This window comes from Brachyistius frenatus, unplaced genomic scaffold (assembly GCF_029030835.1).
Source record: "Brachyistius frenatus isolate BFR_SWC_R1_liver_20210118 unplaced genomic scaffold, ASM2903083v1 Contig_32, whole genome shotgun sequence".
Taxonomy (NCBI): domain Eukaryota; kingdom Metazoa; phylum Chordata; class Actinopteri; family Embiotocidae; genus Brachyistius; species Brachyistius frenatus.
The window spans coordinates 3,062,540-3,070,000 of NW_027210631.1; the positions used below are offsets into that span (position 1 = coordinate 3,062,540).

Here is a 7,461-nt window from a genome sequence, read left to right on the forward strand (position 1 = left end):
AGCAGCTCCTCTTCCACATAAACCGCCATGTTGCTGCGCCTTGTTTCTTTCATGTTTTAATGTTAACTGAAAGGCCACTGTAGAGTCTCCTACATGCTTAGAGATGTAGGGTTAATCAGCAGGTTGGAATTGACAACCTCACCACCAGATGCCATTAAATCCTTCACACCGCTCCACCCACACTGTTTGATTGACAGGTGATCGCTGGGAAAGCCAGTGCAGAGTTTGAGAATCCAACACCGACAAACTTCCCTCCTGCGATATCGTTTTCATCCTGTGATCTGATTTATCTTCAGCTGGCTGAGACTGAGCTGCAACAACAGATACTCCTCCTCCACTCAGACAGGGACCAGACTCAAAGTGCTGTAAACTTTATTAGGATTCCTTTGTTTTCTTTGTAGTAAAGTGTTGGGAAAACTCAAACCACATGTTGCACAAACGGCCGACAGGAGAGGGGCGAGAGAGAGAAGAAGAGAAGAAGAAAGGAGACAGGAAGGAGAGACAGAAGGAATAATGAGAGAAAAGATAGTCAGTGACAGAGAAGATGTGTTTTGTTTATGGCTGGCCAGTCAGATAAAACACAACTGCACACGAATTTATTTGACTGGGCAGGTTGAGGATGTGGTTTCATCCGGCGCACGCACACACACACACACACACACACACACACACACACACACACACACACACACACACACACACACACACACACACACACACACACACAGACAGAGCGTGTTTCCATCACTTCAGAGGACATTAGAATCCAAAATGTGACTGTAAACTGTGTTTATTTTTGCACACCATGAGTAACACAAGCACACACACAGCATTAAACAGCTGTATGTGTGTTTTGGTGATGAGAGAAATGTGACGTCTATGTTTTGTTAAAGGCTCAAGGGACTGAACAATCTGAAACATGTAAATAAAAACAGATTTTCGAGCAACAATCTGGGTCAGTATGACTGAAACTAAAACGTACCCTGTATATCGTTGAGTGGCTTTCTTCGAGTCATGAATGATTCTTGTGTTGCTGCATTACTACGTGCACGGGCTGCTGGTTTGGTGCAGATGTCGCATAAGCAGAGTGTAAGAGACCGGATAAGAAAATGAAAATGTGTAGCAGTAATGTAACTTGTGTCTGACAAATCAGGCCCAGAGCTGCTTCTGCTGAGTCTGTTGGCTGCAACGCAGAGAAATGAAGTCGAGCTGCAACTGGTCTGTTGGAGACTCAGCTGCATTAAGAAAACTATGGACTTTACTGGAGAAACTTCGGCCTAAAAACTGCAATGTTGTGAAAAGTTTAGTGGTATTTTCTGACAATGTCTCTCTAAAAAAAACCTGTATCATTTTTTAAAAAGAAGGTTTCCCCTTACATACAGACACTGATAGTTGTGTATTTGTGTGTTCAGGAGTTCCTGGAACAAAGCCAAGTGGATGGAGAAACCAATCTGTTTGCTGTTGGATGCAATCACTCCTCCAGAACACAAAGACCCCCTTTATGTAAGGATTTATTTATAATACAGCCACTCGGATGTGGTCAGTCATTCATATACGGAAACATGAAAGAGCAGAGCAAGACTCTGTCACAATAAACTCTTGAGGAAAACAACCAGCTCAGGTGACATAAGCGTGGGAAGAGTTTCTTTATCAGAAAAGCAACAACTGTACAACTATAACACTGTGAACACACATCTGAGGAGCAACAAACATGATCCATGCATTATCTTTTTTCTTCTTCTTGGTACTATGGTCTTTCTAAAAAGGGAGATAAGAAGATTAACGTAAACTACAGCCTATTTTTTTTGTCTATCCTCTACTCGTTGCATACAATCGGACTTTTCAACTATCAGTTTTCGAAATACAAAACAACTACCATGGTTTGAATTACGAGGGAGCGAAGGGAAGCTTGACTCCCCTGAATGCCGACATTGAGACATTCAGGAAATCATGGAAGCTAGGTGCTGCGACACGTGTATTAAAAGCAAAGACTGTACATAAAAGTGGACGTAGCTTGCGAGTCTGAATATCAGGAAGTGCCTTAAACTGCACTACCAGGTGCCACTAGAGGTCGGCTCTAAAAAACATCCGGCTCCATAGACTCCCATTCAACTGGTCTCATAAAATGAGTTAAATTAATAACATTTGTCCACGAGTTATCTCGGTGTAGTTAGCCAAAGTCAGTTCCTTCTTATTCGTTTTCTGTCCGTTCATCTGACAATAATCCTGTCATTATTAGAAAATAAGATTCAAAAAGTTGTGCTTTTGGGAACGTTTCTGTTTGATTGACAGGCCTGTGGTGTAGTCAGGTTACAGCTATCAGAGGGCGGGACCTAGTATCGCCAGGTTTCCACTCAGATCAAGTCAGATCCACCACTCCCCCATTTGGCTTTATGTTACAGTCCTTTTGGGCTCTGTTTTCACAACAGCTATTGTATAAGAGATGGCCTTCCCCTATGGGATGTAAAGTACAACATACAGCATTCCTTTTTAAGGCTGCAATTGGGAGACAGTCCTTCTCATTGTTAAGAGAACATCTTAAGGCAGAAAATGCATCTTCTCAGACCACTGAATGTACAGAACAGATTGTTATTTCGAGACAAAGATCTGCATTATGTGGAGCCACATAGACAGAGCAGTCATCCATCCTGCCAGATCTGGAGCATATTAGTGCGTTTAGGACACGAAGAGGGACATCGGACATAAAGATCGACATCAGACAGTCGAATGATGTCAAATAATAAACATATTTATTCCTTTTCTAAACACATTGTCCCAAAAGACAAAAGGAAATGTGATGAAAAGTCAATCTATCAAGACTGATCTGTATAAAACAAGAAACTCGACCAAGATACAGTAAAATAACTACTTGCTGGATCACACTGTTACGCTTTTTTAAATGAATTACATTTTCCATGGACCTCTTTATGGTAAATAATGAGGAATTTAGATAGTTTACTCTACAGCCAAATGTAAAAGGTGCTGCTTGTTTGTTTTGCTACCATTTTTAAAATGCATTTTATCTTCAGCAGTATACTGCTATGCAAACATAAGGGTTAATGATATGGGTTTTATCGTGTCTTGGAGCAGGGACTTCCCTCAGTTTTGCTGCCACTGTAACGACCAGAGTAGACTTTAGGAAATCCCTGCACTCCCTTTAAAAAATAGTCCAGCGTGGGACTTAATTGACGTTTCTTTAAGGTTCTTCTTTTACATCAAAATCAGACTTTGACATGCTGTCCAAATGTGTGATTTTCATTTCTCAATCAGAGGTCCACCTCTTACTGATCATGACTGTCAAACCATCATACAAACCAAAACAAGACCTTTCCATCAGCTGGAGGTGGTAACATGAAGTTTAATTTTGATTTAGATGTCAGTGCTTTGCTTAAAACTGAAAACCACAGACAAAATAACAAACTGTAAGAGGAATGCTGGAAACTTCAGTCACATGCGGAAGTTTAACATGTCTCATCAATGTGACGGCATAAATCAAAGTTTAACTGACACGACATGATACGTCTTTCACATGCACACACACTCTGTTATGAAAAAAACTCCTCTGAGGCCCCAATAGATGAAATGGCCTGAATGAGCTGTCTCACTAAGCACTTGACTAACATTATAGAAATAACAGAGAGGGAGGGCAAAGTGTGTGTGTGTGTGTGTGTGTGTGTGTGTGTGTGTGTGTGTGTGTGTGTGTGTGTGTGTGTGTGTGTGTGTGTGTGTGTGTGTGTGTGTGTGTGTGTGTGTGTGTGTGTGTGTGTGTGTGTGTGTGTGTGTGTGTGTGTGTGTTATCATGGTCTTATGATGTCTAATTCCATCTCCTTATACAGTCATGAGTGAGGAATGTTGCCTGTGATAGTCAGCGCTACTCTTCCTCGCTTTTTTTCTTTCTTTGATCTGTTCATCTTTCCGTCACTCGCTCGCCAATATTTTACAGCGTTTTCTTGTAGGTTTCCAATGAGAACTACATTGTCCTGTCTTGATGCAGTCACTTAAACTTAACATGTCTGGGTGGACTCATATATAACACACTTGTGAAAGAAAATTAGTCTCCCTCAGTATCTCTTCCTGTGTATCTGCGTGCGTTTTCTAGACGCTCCATGTTTGGTTATAATAGTGGAGCTCGGCATCAACTGGAGCATCTAACTCAATATTCCTTCATAAGACCACTCAATGAGATTATGGGTAGTATGTGAGAGACTTGAGACTTGTGTGTGTGCCTGAGAGTTCCTGCAGCCAATAACAGAGCCTCCTGGGACCCACGAATACATTTATAGACAAACAAGGGTCAGACCATTCCCAGCCTAAAAACACACACACACACACACACACACACACACACACACACACACACACACACACACACACACACACACACACACACACACACACACACACACACACACACACACACACACACACACACACACACACACACACACTAAACTCTAATCACAGAATGTGGTTGCTGTCAGGTATCACTCTCCATTTTGTGTATGCATGAACAGGTTGTTTACTGTGATACCAAACCACTTCCATCCTTGTGTAGTTCATCTTGGATAGTAAGAACAAGTCGAGACAATGAACAGGGCTATACATAGAATAAAAAGCCTTTAACCATATATACTGTCTATACTGCTTGGAATTGAGATAAAGTTAAGCATTTTTACAGAGATTGTTATGGCTGTATTGATTTAAAAACCCAATAATGTGGTGGTAACAAAAACATAAACACCACACTAGATATTTTGAATATACACATACTGTAGATTTATCACAGATTCACATGTGCTTCCACCTTGGCAGCTCAGTTGAACAAAGTTTGTGAAGGATATTTTGCTCTTACCATAACAAAACCCACAGCTTTTATTCATGACCTATATAATGTACACAACTGATCGCACTTTTACTAAACTTTATGTTTAGTAAAAGTTATGTTGTGTCTCAGTGATCCATTCTGGAAAGTGACTGTTCTTATCTTTAATCATGCAGGTGGCTGTGCTCTGATGTGTTTCATTGGCTGCAGACTCTTAGTTTTGTTTAAAAAAAAAAAACCTCTACGAATGAGGCTTCCAACATAATGTTAGTGAGGGGTACCACTGTATGTGATTCATTCAATCAATTAGGTTTGTGTAAAATTTTATGACTCACTTCACCCTCATATGGTTTCTATAAATGAAGGATAAAGATCCTCAAAACTAAAGGGACATATTAATAACTGAACTCTCGATACATCCTCAAAATTCATGTATGATGACATGTTTTGTGCTGCTTTGTTCCAATCTCTGTCATATTTTTATATTCCCTGGACTTAGCGTATGTCTGAACTGACCACGCAAAATGAAGCATAGACGTTTTCCGTTGATGCACTGAGAAGAAACATCCTATTGGAAATTACGCCATAACCCATCACATCACTCCTTGGCCCTCACTTGACTTCCTGGTGATAAAAGTGAGCATAGCCAACTTCCCGTCAGCTTGGGGATTAAAAGCGTTGATTTGACATGGAGTAGGTAAATGATCTCATGAATTCTATCCTGGAAGAGATAAGGATTTACAACATACAAAGCCTCTTTGTCACAAGAGTTTGCTATAAACTCATCCTGTTTCTCATTTTATTTAAATCTTTGTTGATGTCTTAGATGTTTTCTTTGGTTTCTGTAAATCAAGTTTTCGAGGCAAATATAATTTGATTCAAAACCAACTGATGTCACTATGTCAGATGAGATAAAAACATATTCTAGTAGGGAAATTCTGTTTTCCCTTGTCCCCTTTAACATGGAGGTCAAAGTTCATTCATATGACCGCAAGAGTTGGTCAAGATGAAAGGATTCAACAGGAAGTCAGAACAGAATCACCTTTGATAAACCGGCGATTCAGGTTTTTTTTTCTCCATTTGAATTTTATGTAATACAATAATGGCCTATACCACATAGTTTTCCAAAGGTGAAACGTATGACTGATATGAATTTACACAGAACAAGCAGCTTGCATCTCGACTTTAATGGAAAACATTATTTTCAGAAAATAGTCTTAAACTATTTGCCGGCATTGGTAACCATTTTAAATTCGGATCTCCAAGCAGAATTTACCCACATTTTTATTTAGCACACACTACTGAGGATACAGTAGAGAAAACATGCCTTCAGAGATGTACAGTGATGCTCTGTCCACTGATGCAGAAACTATCTTCAACTTCCTCACACTGCTGTTTTTAAATTTGATTAAAGATTTAAAACCTTGGTGGTTGGCTTCTGTCACACCATCCGTCTATTTATCATCCTTCTGACTCCCCTTCCTTCCTTTCCTCTCTCATTTCTTTATCTTTCCATCCTACCACATCCTCAACTGTTATCTAACTTGCCTTCATTCCTTTGCATTCTTATGTAATCATCTTTTTGATGACATCTTCCCTTATATCTCCAGCCTCCGTCTGACACCGTCATTCCTCAATCTATCCGCCCTTGACCACTTTTCTTCACCCTCACATATACTCATTCATACAACTGGAGTCCTAAAATTAACTGGGTCAGAAAGACAGAAAGAAAAAGAAAGACAAGAACTGTCTGCATCGTCTGATATACAATATAGAGCTGAATCATTTGCCCAGAGGGACTGCCCACGACGTCAGCAGCGAATACAGTGCCTAAATAGTCTGTACATGCACTACACACGACTACATACTGCAGACACGCAAACGCCTCTTGGCATATCTTTCCAGCCAATTTCACGCCTCTAAGTGTTGAAGGCGTACAGTATCTAGTCATGTTTCCAATGTGACATATTACACTACGCTGACACAAAGACTGTATTCTTGTAATTCTCTGCTGTCTTATGTAACAGCAGGTCAGCTTCAGCTCTGTGGGCGCTGGCATCCATGACCTTTACTTCTACAGCGCTTTATATTGATATTATGAAAGAGATGCTTGGCGCCAGCATGAGTGAAAATGCAGAGAAGACACAATTGTGCTCTGTTTATGAAAGCTAATCGCATGGCGGATCATTGGCGTTGTGAGAATATCTCTCTGATCTGCTCATGTTATCTGCAGATTCAAAGTGATTTATTACTGTTTGAATGAGGGCGTCTTGTCAATCTTGACGATGTAAAACTGTTATAGAGGCCACTTCTGTTTAATTCTTACATTCCATAAAAGCTTAATATTATATAGGTTGGTCGTTGTATTGGGGACCAACTTGGCTGCCAAACGTTTTCTGCTGTTTCACTTCCAAACTTCGGTATCAAACAGCATTCGGCAGTTCAAGAATTAATGGTTCACACCTTCTTCTTCTGCCTCAAGTCAAGAGAACCAGAAAGAAATGAGCAACTCCAGCCCACCTCAGAATTGTGCTGTTTATTCTCTGGATGTAGAAAAATGTTTTTAAGGCTAGGTTTAAAGGGTCTAGTTTTAAAGTATTAACACTTTATCACCTCCCATCCTTATGTCCGAGCAAGTG

General features: G+C 40.2%; 1 protein-coding gene across 1 annotated transcript in view; it reads right to left on the minus strand.

The window, feature by feature from the left end:
• The window catches only part of ano2b (anoctamin 2b), a 62,061-nt gene that overhangs the window by 2,051 nt on the left and 52,549 nt on the right, over positions 1 to 7,461 (minus strand). The gene's annotated exons all lie outside the window — the stretch shown is intronic.